At 56.7% G+C, this 12,039-nt stretch overlaps 1 protein-coding gene across 1 annotated transcript in view; it reads right to left on the minus strand.

Annotated features, from left to right (window-relative positions):
* LOC147736972 (uncharacterized) overlaps positions 1–11,455 on the minus strand; it is a 147,065-nt gene extending 135,610 nt beyond the window's left edge. Inside the window, exon 1 of the mRNA XM_086954219.1 lies at positions 11,280–11,455. The gene's annotated coding sequence lies outside the window, so the exon portion shown is untranslated. The remainder of the gene's footprint in view (positions 1–11,279) is intronic.
* Between the last annotated feature and the right edge of the window lie 584 nt (positions 11,456–12,039).

Raw genomic sequence — 12,039 nt, forward strand, 5'->3', positions numbered from 1 at the left:
GATGTCAGTGTGTGTGAGCTCTGAGGCTGTGCTGACGTCAGTGTGTGAGCTCTGAGGCTGTGCTGACGTCAGTGTGTGTGAGCTCTGAGGCTGTGCTGATGTCAGTGTGTGTGAGCTCTGAGGCTGAGCTGACGTCACAGTGTGAGCTCTGAGGCTGTGTTGATGTCAGCGTGTGTGAGCTGTGAGGCTGTGCTGACGTCACTGTGTGAGCTGTGAGGCTGTGCTGACATCAGTGTGTGTGCTCTGAGGCAGAGCTGACGTCAGTGTGTGTGCTCTGAGGCTGCGCTGACGTCAGTGTGCGTGAGCTCTGAGGCTGTGCTGACATCACAGTGTCTGAGCTCTGAGGCTGAGCTGATGTCAGTGTGTGAGCTCTGAGGCTGTGCTGTTGTCAGTGTGTGAGCTCTGAGGCTGTGCTGACGTCACAGTGTAGGCTCTGACGCTGTGCTGACGTCAGTGTGTGTGAGCTCTGAGGCTGTGCTGACGTCACTGTGTGAGCTCTGAGGCTGTGCTGACGTCATTGAGTGTGGGCTCTGAGGCTGTGCTGACGTCAGTGTGTGTGAGCTCTGAGGCAGAGCTGACGTCAGTGTGTGTGAGCTGTGAGGCTGTGCTGACGTCAGTGTGTGTGAGCTGTGAGGCTGTGCTGGCGTCAGTGTGCGTGAGCTCTGAGGCTGTGCTGACTGAACAGTGTGAGCTCTGAGGCAGTACTGACGTCAGTGTGTGAGCTCTGAGGCTGTGCTGACGTCACAGTGTAGGCTCTGACGCTGTGCTGACGTCAGTGTGTGTGAGCTCTGAGGCTGTGCTGACGTCATTGAGTGTGGGCTCTGAGGCTGTGCTGACGTCAGTGTGTGTGAGCGCTGAGGGCTGTGCTGACGTCAGTGTGTGTGAGCTCTGAGGCTGAGCTGACGTCAGTGTCTGAGGTCTGAGGCTGTGCTGACGTCAGTGTGTGTGAGCTCTGAGGCTGTGCTGACGTCAGTGTGTGTGAGCTCTGTGGCTGTGCTGACGTCATTGAGTGTGGGCTCTGAGGCTGTGCTGACGTCAGTGTGTGTGAGCTCTGAGGCTGTGCTGAGGTCAGTGTGTGCGAGTTCTCAGGCTGTGCTGACATCAGTGTCTGTGTGAGCTCTGAGGATGGGCTGATGTCAGTGTGTGTGAGCTCTGAGGGTGTGCTGACGTCAGTGTGTGTGAGCTCTGAGGCTGTGCTGACGTCACAGTGTAGGCTCTGAGGCTGTGCTGACGTCAGTGTGTGTGAGCTCTGAGGCTGTGCTGACTGAACAGTGTGTGAGCTCTGAGGCTGTGCTGACGTCACAGTGTAGGCTCTGAGGCTGTGCTGACGTCAGTGTGTGTGAGCTCTGAGGCTGTGCTGACGTAAGTGTGTGTGAGCTCTGAGGCTGTGCTGACGTCAGTGTGTGTGAGCTCTGAGGCTGTGCTGACGTCAGTGTGTATGAGCTCTGTGACTGTGCTGACTTCAGCGTGTGTGAGCTCTGAGGCCGTGCTGATGTCAGCGTGTGTGAGCTCTGAGGCTGTGCTGACGTCAGTGTGTGTGAGCTCTGAGGCTGTGCTGACATCAGTGTGTATGAGCTCTGAGGGTGTGCTGACGTCAGTGTGTGAGCTCTGAGGCTGAGCTGACGTCAGTGTGTGTGAGCTCTGAGGCTGTGCTGACGCCACTGTGTAGGCTCTGAGGCTGTGCTGACGTCACAGTGTAGGCTCTGAGGCTGTGTTGACGTCAGTGTGTGAGCTCTGAGGCTGTGCTGACGTAAGTGTGTGTGAGCTCTGAGGCTGTGCTGACGTCAGTGTGTGTGAGCTCTGAGGCTGTGCTGACGTCAGTGTGTATGAGCTCTGTGACTGTGCTGACTTCAGCGTGTGTGAGCTCTGAGGCTGTGCTGATGTCAGCGTGTGTGAGCTCTGAGGCTGAGCTGACGTCAGTGTGTGTGAGCTCTGAGGCTGTGCTGACGTCAGTGTGTGTGAGCTCTGAGGCTGTGCTGATGTCAGTGTGTGTGAGCTCTGAGGCTGAGCTGACGTCACAGTGTGAGCTCTGAGGCTGTGTTGATGTCAGCGTGTGTGAGCTGTGAGGCTGTGCTGACGTCACTGTGTGAGCTCTGAGGCTGCGCTGATGTCAGTGTGTGTGAGCTCTGAGGCTGTGCTGACGTCAGTGTGTGTGAGCTCTGAGGCTGTGCTGACGTCAGTGTGTGTGAGCTCTGAGGCTGAGCTGATGTCAGTGTGTGTGAGCTCTGAGGCTGAGCTGATGTCAGTGTGTGTGAGCTCTAAGGGTGTGCTGACGTCAGTGTGTATGAGCTCTGAGGCTGCGCTGACGTCAGTGTGTGTGAGCTCTGAGGCTGCGCTGACGTCAGTGTGTGTGAGCTCTGAGGCTGTGCTGATGTCAGTGTGTGTGAGCGCTGAGGGCTGTGCTGACGTCAGTGTGTGTGAGCTCTGAGGCTGTGCTGACGTCAGTGTGTGTGAGCTCTGAGGCTGTGCTGACGTCAGTGTGTGTGAGCTCTGAGGCTGTGCTGACGTCAGTGTGTGTGAGCTCTGAGGCTGTGCTGATGTCAGTGTGTGTGAGCTCTGAGGCTGTGCTGACGTCAGTGTGTGAGCTCTGAGGCTGTGCTGACGTCAGTGTGTGAGCTCTGAGGCTGTGCTGATGTCAGTGTGTGTGAGCTCTGAGGCTGTGCTGACGTCAGTGTGTGAGCTCTGAGGCTGTGCTGACGTCAGTGTGTGAGCTCTGAGGCTGTGCTGACGTCAGTGTGAGTGAGCTCTGAGGCTGTGCTGACGTCAGTGAGTGTGAGCTCTGAGGCTGAGCTGATGTCAGTGTGTGTGAGCTCTGAGGCTGTGCTGACGTCACAGTGTATGAGCTCTGAGGCTGCGCTGACGTCACTGTGTGAGCTCTGAGGCTGCGCTGACGTCACAGTGTGTGTGAGCTCCGAGGCTGTGCTGACGTCAGTGTGTGAGCTCTGAGGCTGTGCTGACGTCACAGTGTGTGAGCTCTGAGGCTGTGCTGACGTCACAGTGTGTGTGAGCTCCGAGGCTGTGCTGATGTCGGTGTGTGTGAGCTCTGAGGCTGTGCTGACGTCAGTGTGTGTGAGCTCTGAGGCTGTGCTGACGTCAGTGTGTGTGAGCTCTGAGGCTGTGCTGACGTCAGTGTGTGTGAGCTCTGAGGCTGTGCTGACGTCAGTGTGTGTGAGCTCTGAGGCTGTGCTGATGTCAGTGTGTGTGAGCTCTGAGGCTGTGCTGACGTCACAGTGTGTGTGAGCTCCGATGCTGCGCTGACGTCAGTGTGTGTGAGCTCTGAGGCTGTGCTGACGTCACAGTGTGTGTGAGCTCCGAGGCTGCGCTGACGTCAGTGTGTGTGAGCTCTGAGGCTGTGCTGACGTCAGTGTGTGTGAGCTCTGAGGCTGTGCTGACGTCACAGTGTGTGTGAGCTCCGAGGCTGCGCTGACGTCAGTGTGTGTGAGCTCTGAGGCTGTGCTGACGTCACAGTGTGTGTGAGCTCTGAGGCTGTGCTGACGTCAGTGTGTGTGAGCTCTGAGGCTGAGATAACATCAGTGTGTGTGAGCTCTGAGGCTGTGCTGACGTCACAGTGTGTGTGAGCTCTGAGGCTGTGCTGACGTCAGTGTGTGTGAGCTCTGAGGCTGTGCTGACGTCACAGTGTGTGTGAGCTCTGAGGCTGAGCTGATGTCAGTGTGTGTGAGCTCTGTGACTGTGCTGATGTCAGTGTGTGTGAGCTCTGAGGCTGTGCTGATGTCAGCGTGTGTGAGCTCTGAGGCTGAGCTGACGTCAGTGTGTGAGCTCTGAGGCTGTGCTGATGTCAGTGTGTGTGAGCTCTGAGGCTGTGCTGATGTCAGTGTGTGTGAGCTCTGTGGCTGTGCTGATGTCATTGTGTGAGCTCTGAGGCTGTGTTGATGTCAGCGTGTGTGAGCTGTGAGGCTGTGCTGACGTCACTGTGTGAGCTCTGAGGCTGCGCTGATGTCAGTGTGTGTGAGCTCTGAGGCTGTGCTGACGTCAGTGTGTGTGAGCTCTGAGGCTGTGCTGACGTCAGTGTGTGTGAGCTCTGAGGCTGAGCTGATGTCAGTGTGTGTGAGCTCTGAGGCTGAGCTGATGTCAGTGTGTGTGAGCTCTAAGGGTGTGCTGACGTCAGTGTGTATGAGCTCTGAGGCTGCGCTGACGTCAGTGTGTGTGAGCTCTGAGGCTGCGCTGACGTCAGTGTGTGTGAGCTCTGAGGCTGTGCTGATGTCAGTGTGTGTGAGCGCTGAGGGCTGTGCTGACGTCAGTGTGTGTGAGCTCTGAGGCTGTGCTGACGTCAGTGTGTGTGAGCTCTGAGGCTGTGCTGACGTCAGTGTGTGTGAGCTCTGAGGCTGTGCTGACGTCAGTGTGTGTGAGCTCTGAGGCTGTGCTGATGTCAGTGTGTGTGAGCTCTGAGGCTGTGCTGACGTCAGTGTGTGTGAGCTGTGAGGCTGTGCTGACGTCAGTGTGCGTGAGCTCTGAGGCTGTGCTGACTGAACAGTGTGAGCTCTGAGGCAGTACTGACGTCAGTGTGCGTGAGCTCTGAGGCTGTGCTGACTGAACAGTGTGAGCTCTGAGGCTGTGCTGACGTCAGTGTGTGAGCTCTGAGGCTGTGCTGACGTCATTGAGTGTGGGCTCTGAGGCTGTGCTGACGTCAGTGTGTGTGAGCTCTGAGGCAGAGCTGAGGTCAGTGTGTGTGAGCTCTGAGGCTGCGCTGACGTCAGTGTGTGTGAGCTCTGAGGCTGTGCTGAGGTCAGTGTGTGCGAGTTCTCAGGCTGTGCTGACATCAGTGTCTGTGTGAGCTCTGAGGATGGGCTGATGTCAGTGTGTGTGAGCTCTGAGGGTGTGCTGACGTCAGTGTGTGTGAGCTCTGAGGCTGTGCTGACGTCACAGTGTAGGCTCTGAGGCTGTGCTGACGTCAGTGTGTGTGAGCTCTGAGGCTGTGCTGACTGAACAGTGTGTGAGCTCTGAGGCTGTGCTGACGTCACAGTGTAGGCTCTGAGGCTGTGCTGACGTAAGTGTGTGTGAGCTCTGAGGCTGTGCTGACGTCAGTGTGTGTGAGCTCTGAGGCTGTGCTGACGTCAGTGTGTATGAGCTCTGTGACTGTGCTGACTTCAGCGTGTGTGAGCTCTGAGGCTGTGCTGATGTCAGCGTGTGTGAGCTCTGAGGCTGTGCTGACGTCAGTGTGTGTGAGCTCTGAGGCTGTGCTGACATCAGTGTGTATGAGCTCTGAGGGTGTGCTGACGTCAGTGTGTGTGAGCTCTGAGGCTGTGCTGACGCCACTGTGTAGGCTCTGAGGCTGTGCTGACGTCACAGTGTAGGCTCTGAGGCTGTGTTGACGTCAGTGTGTGAGCTCTGAGGCTGTGCTGACGTAAGTGTGTGTGAGCTCTGAGGCTGTGCTGACGTCAGTGTGTGTGAGCTCTGAGGCTGTGCTGACGTCAGTGTGTATGAGCTCTGTGACTGTGCTGACTTCAGCGTGTGTGAGCTCTGAGGCTGTGCTGATGTCAGCGTGTGTGAGCTCTGAGGCTGAGCTGACGTCAGTGTGTGTGGGCTCTGAGGCTGAGCTGATGTCAGTGTGTGTGAGCTCTGAGGCTGTGCTGACGTCAGTGTGTGAGCTCTGAGGCTGTGCTGACGTCAGTGTGTGTGAGCTCTGAGGCTGTGCTGATGTCAGTGTGTGTGAGCTCTGAGGCTGAGCTGACGTCACAGTGTGAGCTCTGAGGCTGTGTTGATGTCAGCGTGTGTGAGCTGTGAGGCTGTGCTGACGTCACTGTGTGAGCTGTGAGGCTGTGCTGACATCAGTGTGTGTGCTCTGAGGCAGAGCTGACGTCAGTGTGTGTGCTCTGAGGCTGCGCTGACGTCAGTGTGCGTGAGCTCTGAGGCTGTGCTGACATCACAGTGTCTGAGCTCTGAGGCTGAGCTGATGTCAGTGTGTGAGCTCTGAGGCTGTGCTGTTGTCAGTGTGTGAGCTCTGAGGCTGTGCTGACGTCACAGTGTAGGCTCTGACGCTGTGCTGACGTCAGTGTGTGTGAGCTCTGAGGCTGTGCTGACGTCACTGTGTGAGCTCTGAGGCTGTGCTGACGTCATTGAGTGTGGGCTCTGAGGCTGTGCTGACGTCAGTGTGTGTGAGCTCTGAGGCAGAGCTGACGTCAGTGTGTGTGAGCTGTGAGGCTGTGCTGACGTCAGTGTGTGTGAGCTGTGAGGCTGTGCTGGCGTCAGTGTGCGTGAGCTCTGAGGCTGTGCTGACTGAACAGTGTGAGCTCTGAGGCAGTACTGACGTCAGTGTGTGAGCTCTGAGGCTGTGCTGACGTCACAGTGTAGGCTCTGACGCTGTGCTGACGTCAGTGTGTGTGAGCTCTGAGGCTGTGCTGACGTCATTGAGTGTGGGCTCTGAGGCTGTGCTGACGTCAGTGTGTGTGAGCGCTGAGGGCTGTGCTGACGTCAGTGTGTGTGAGCTCTGAGGCTGAGCTGACGTCAGTGTCTGAGCTCTGAGGCTGTGCTGACGTCAGTGTGTGTGAGCTCTGAGGCTGTGCTGACGTCAGTGTGTGTGAGCTCTGTGGCTGTGCTGACGTCATTGAGTGTGGGCTCTGAGGCTGTGCTGACGTCAGTGTGTGTGAGCTCTGAGGCTGTGCTGAGGTCAGTGTGTGCGAGTTCTCAGGCTGTGCTGACATCAGTGTCTGTGTGAGCTCTGAGGATGGGCTGATGTCAGTGTGTGTGAGCTCTGAGGGTGTGCTGACGTCAGTGTGTGTGAGCTCTGAGGCTGTGCTGACGTCACAGTGTAGGCTCTGAGGCTGTGCTGACGTCAGTGTGTGTGAGCTCTGAGGCTGTGCTGACTGAACAGTGTGTGAGCTCTGAGGCTGTGCTGACGTCACAGTGTAGGCTCTGAGGCTGTGCTGACGTCAGTGTGTGTGAGCTCTGAGGCTGTGCTGACGTAAGTGTGTGTGAGCTCTGAGGCTGTGCTGACGTCAGTGTGTGTGAGCTCTGAGGCTGTGCTGACGTCAGTGTGTATGAGCTCTGTGACTGTGCTGACTTCAGCGTGTGTGAGCTCTGAGGCCGTGCTGATGTCAGCGTGTGTGAGCTCTGAGGCTGTGCTGACGTCAGTGTGTGTGAGCTCTGAGGCTGTGCTGACATCAGTGTGTATGAGCTCTGAGGGTGTGCTGACGTCAGTGTGTGAGCTCTGAGGCTGAGCTGACGTCAGTGTGTGTGAGCTCTGAGGCTGTGCTGACGCCACTGTGTAGGCTCTGAGGCTGTGCTGACGTCACAGTGTAGGCTCTGAGGCTGTGTTGACGTCAGTGTGTGAGCTCTGAGGCTGTGCTGACGTAAGTGTGTGTGAGCTCTGAGGCTGTGCTGACGTCAGTGTGTGTGAGCTCTGAGGCTGTGCTGACGTCAGTGTGTATGAGCTCTGTGACTGTGCTGACTTCAGCGTGTGTGAGCTCTGAGGCTGTGCTGATGTCAGCGTGTGTGAGCTCTGAGGCTGAGCTGACGTCAGTGTGTGTGAGCTCTGAGGCTGTGCTGACGTCAGTGTGTGTGAGCTCTGAGGCTGTGCTGATGTCAGTGTGTGTGAGCTCTGAGGCTGAGCTGACGTCACAGTGTGAGCTCTGAGGCTGTGTTGATGTCAGCGTGTGTGAGCTGTGAGGCTGTGCTGACGTCACTGTGTGAGCTCTGAGGCTGCGCTGATGTCAGTGTGTGTGAGCTCTGAGGCTGTGCTGACGTCAGTGTGTGTGAGCTCTGAGGCTGTGCTGACGTCAGTGTGTGTGAGCTCTAAGGGTGTGCTGACGTCAGTGTGTATGAGCTCTGAGGCTGCGCTGACGTCAGTGTGTGTGAGCTCTGAGGCTGCGCTGACGTCAGTGTGTGTGAGCTCTGAGGCTGTGCTGATGTCAGTGTGTGTGAGCGCTGAGGGCTGTGCTGACGTCAGTGTGTGTGAGCTCTGAGGCTGTGCTGACGTCAGTGTGTGTGAGCTCTGAGGCTGTGCTGACGTCAGTGTGTGTGAGCTCTGAGGCTGTGCTGACGTCAGTGTGTGTGAGCTCTGAGGCTGTGCTGATGTCAGTGTGTGTGAGCTCTGAGGCTGTGCTGACGTCAGTGTGTGAGCTCTGAGGCTGTGCTGACGTCAGTGTGTGAGCTCTGAGGCTGTGCTGATGTCAGTGTGTGTGAGCTCTGAGGCTGTGCTGACGTCAGTGTGTGAGCTCTGAGGCTGTGCTGACGTCAGTGTGTGAGCTCTGAGGCTGTGCTGACGTCAGTGTGTGTGAGCTCTGAGGCTGTGCTGACGTCAGTGAGTGTGAGCTCTGAGGCTGAGCTGATGTCAGTGTGTGTGAGCTCTGAGGCTGTGCTGACGTCACAGTGTATGAGCTCTGAGGCTGCGCTGACGTCACTGTGTGAGCTCTGAGGCTGCGCTGACGTCACAGTGTGTGTGAGCTCCGAGGCTGTGCTGACGTCAGTGTGTGAGCTCTGAGGCTGTGCTGACGTCACAGTGTGTGAGCTCTGAGGCTGTGCTGACGTCACAGTGTGTGTGAGCTCCGAGGCTGTGCTGATGTTGGTGTGTGTGAGCTCTGAGGCTGTGCTGACGTCAGTGTGTGTGAGCTCTGAGGCTGTGCTGACGTCAGTGTGTGTGAGCTCTGAGGCTGTGCTGACGTCAGTGTGTGTGAGCTCTGAGGCTGTGCTGACGTCAGTGTGTGTGAGCTCTGAGGCTGTGCTGATGTCAGTGTGTGTGAGCTCTGAGGCTGTGCTGACGTCACAGTGTGTGTGAGCTCCAATGCTGCGCTGACGTCAGTGTGTGTGAGCTCTGAGGCTGTGCTGACGTCACAGTGTGTGTGAGCTCCGAGGCTGCGCTGACGTCAGTGTGTGTGAGCTCTGAGGCTGTGCTGACGTCAGTGTGTGTGAGCTCTGAGGCTGTGCTGACGTCACAGTGTGTGTGAGCTCCGAGGCTGCGCTGACGTCAGTGTGTGTGAGCTCTGAGGCTGTGCTGACGTCACAGTGTGTGTGAGCTCTGAGGCTGTGCTGACGTCAGTGTGTGTGAGCTCTGAGGCTGAGATAACATCAGTGTGTGTGAGCTCTGAGGCTGTGCTGACGTCACAGTGTGTGTGAGCTCTGAGGCTGTGCTGACGTCAGTGTGTGTGAGCTCTGAGGCTGTGCTGACGTCACAGTGTGTGTGAGCTCTGAGGCTGAGCTGATGTCAGTGTGTGTGAGCTCTGAGGCTGTGCTGATGTCAGTGTGTGTGAGCTCTGAGGCTGTGCTGACGTCACAGTGTAGGCTCTGAGGCTGTGCTGACGTCAGTGTGTGAGCTCTGAGGCTGTGCTGATGTCAGTGTGTGTGAGCTCTGAGGCTGTGCTGATGTCAGTGTGTGTGAGCTCTGTGGCTGTGCTGATGTCATTGTGTGAGCTCTGAGGCTGTGCTGATGTCAGTGTGTGTGAGCTCTGAGGCTGTGCTGACGCCACTGTGTGAGCTCTGAGGCTGTGCTGACGTCAGTGTGTGTGAGCTCTGAGGCTGTGCTGACGTCACAGTGTAGGCTCTGAGGCTGTGCTGATGTCAGTGTGTGAGCTCTGAGGCTATGCTGACGTCAGGGTGTGAGCTCTGAGGGTGTGCTGACGTCAGTGTGTGTGAGCTCTGAGGCAGTGCTGACGTCAGTGTGTGTGAGCTCTGAGGATGGGCTGACGTCAGTGTGTGAGCTCTGAGGCTGTGCTGACGTCAGTGAGTGTGAGCTCTGAGGCTGTGCTGACGTCAGGGTGTGTGAGCTCTGAGGCTGAGCTGATGTCAGTGTGTGTGAGCTCTGAGGCTGTGCTGATGTCAGTGAGTGTGAGCTCTGAGGCTGTGCTGACGCCACTGTGTGAGCTCTGAGGCTGAGCTGATGTCAGTGTGTGTGAGCTCTGAGGCTGTGCTGACGTCAGTGAGTGTGAGCTCTGAGGCTGTGCTGACGTCAGGGTGTGTGAGCTCTGAGGCTGAGCTGATGTCAGTGTGTGTGAGCTCTGAGGCTGTGCTGACGTCAGTGAGTGTGAGCTCTGAGGCTGAGCTGATGTCAGTGTGTGTGAGCTCTGAGGGTGTGCTGACGTCACTGTGTGAGCTCAGAGGCTGTGCTGACTGAACAGTGTGTGAGCTCTGAGGCTGCGCTGACGTCACTGTGTGAGCTCTGAGGCTGTGCTGACGTCACAGTGTGTGAGTTCTGAGGCTGCGCTGACGTCATCCCCTGGATTGCTAGGGGCAACAATGTGTGAGGAGTTATTAGATGGAGCAGCGGCTCCCTGAAATTGAATGAAGCGGTCTGGATCATCAGTGGGTGCTACCAGGGCCCACCTCACTAAGTGTGACCAACTGCCCGTAAATTTCACAGACTGCCAGGAATTTGGGCCTCTTGTCGATTGTCCCTGATTTGTAAGGGTTTATTCCACGGACGCCTTTTGTTCGTAATTTCAGACATTGGCGTGAGCTGCCCCTACAAGCAGCCTGTAACTCTCACTGCTGCGGCAGCTCGGCTACTGCTGTGATTTGTGGCCTGCAGGGGCCCCTCGACCTGGCACAGACTTCTATCAGCCATTATCATTCTGTATGTCTGGCTAATTATCACAAACAGAATGACAATGGCCCTCTTTGCCCAGGGATAGCATTTCAGACCGGGTGATTTTTCTCAGCGGGGGAGAGGGGGCATGTAAGATCTGAGAATTCTTCAGCTGTGATCTTTTTCTTCCCTTTTTTTTTGAATATGCAAACGCAGCTGTGTTTGACTCTCAGACACAGCAGATGCTGTGAGTGCACGCTCCTCTCAACCTAAAAGAACCTTACTTTGACTTGTGCTGGTTGTCCATTTACTTATGCACTATAGCGCAACTTTCTCTGATGTGTCTGCAGAACGCACCTTTTATCCTGAATTTTTGTCCTGAATGTGCAACCGTGACAGTAGGTCACCCCCCCCCCCCCACACCCGGACTCACCTCTGACCCCGGCTGAGACTCTCCCCTCCGGTAGGGATCTGGGGGATGCTATCCTCAAAGTCAGTCTACGGCAGGGATCCGGGTACAGTCGGATCCTGAGCAGATCCTGAGAGCAGACCGAGGGTGGGAGAGAAGCTTTGGGGGCAGGGATCTACCATGTACTGCGCACACCGCAGCCACTGGCAGCGCGCTGCCACACACTCACAGCTTCAGCCTTGACAGCGACAGCTCACAGACACATGCAAATATGCGTGACAATGTATTTCAGAGCGGTGATGCGGAGCCCCGCACTGACATGCGTTAGTGTCACGCCTGATGCGTGGCACTCGGCAGGATTAGGTGAAAGGAGGGCCCACCCCTCCCCGGACTCACCTCTGACCCCTGCTGGGACACTCCCCTCCGGCAGGGATCCAGGGGACGCTATCCTCACAGTCGGTCTACGGCAGGGATCCGGGTACGGTCGGATCCTGAGCAGATCCCGAGAGCAGACCGAGGGCGGGAGAGAAGCTTCGGGGGCAGGGATCTACCGGGGAGGACTGGAGGAGACCGAGACTGTACTGCGCATGCTCAGAGCATCGGCACTCCGCCAACCGAGCACTGCGCACGCTCAGAACTGTGGACACGAAAACAAGCACAACGCATGCGCAGCACACCGGCAACCGACCACTGCGCATGCTCAGAACATAGTCATCCCGCCACCAGAGCATAGCGCATGCTCAGATCATGGGGTCTCTAACCAAGCAGAGCGCGTGCTCAGATTACCGGAATTGCAACCTAGCACGGCGTCTACTGAGATCATGGGCATTCCGGGAACCAAGCACTGCGCATGCTCAGATCTGTGGGAAACCCAACCGAGCACTGCGCATGCTCAGATCATAGACACTGTATCAACCACGCACTGGGCAACCCGTAGAGCACACACAACGCTTGCTCACATGATTACACGTCAAACATGTACAGCGCATGCTCTTATGATTAAACGTGAACCATGTATTGCGCATGCTTAGAGTATGATTCGTTACCGAACCCTGTTCTGCTGCGCAGTCTCAAATCATGAGCACGGGGTCTGCCGGAGCATTTCAAGCATGTGCTGCGCATGCTCTGCAGGTGCGTCTGCTCTGCGCATGCGGAG

Source organism: Lissotriton vulgaris, chromosome 1_1, assembly GCF_964263255.1.
Source record: "Lissotriton vulgaris chromosome 1_1, aLisVul1.2, whole genome shotgun sequence".
Classification (NCBI taxonomy): Eukaryota; Metazoa; Chordata; class Amphibia; order Caudata; family Salamandridae; genus Lissotriton; species Lissotriton vulgaris.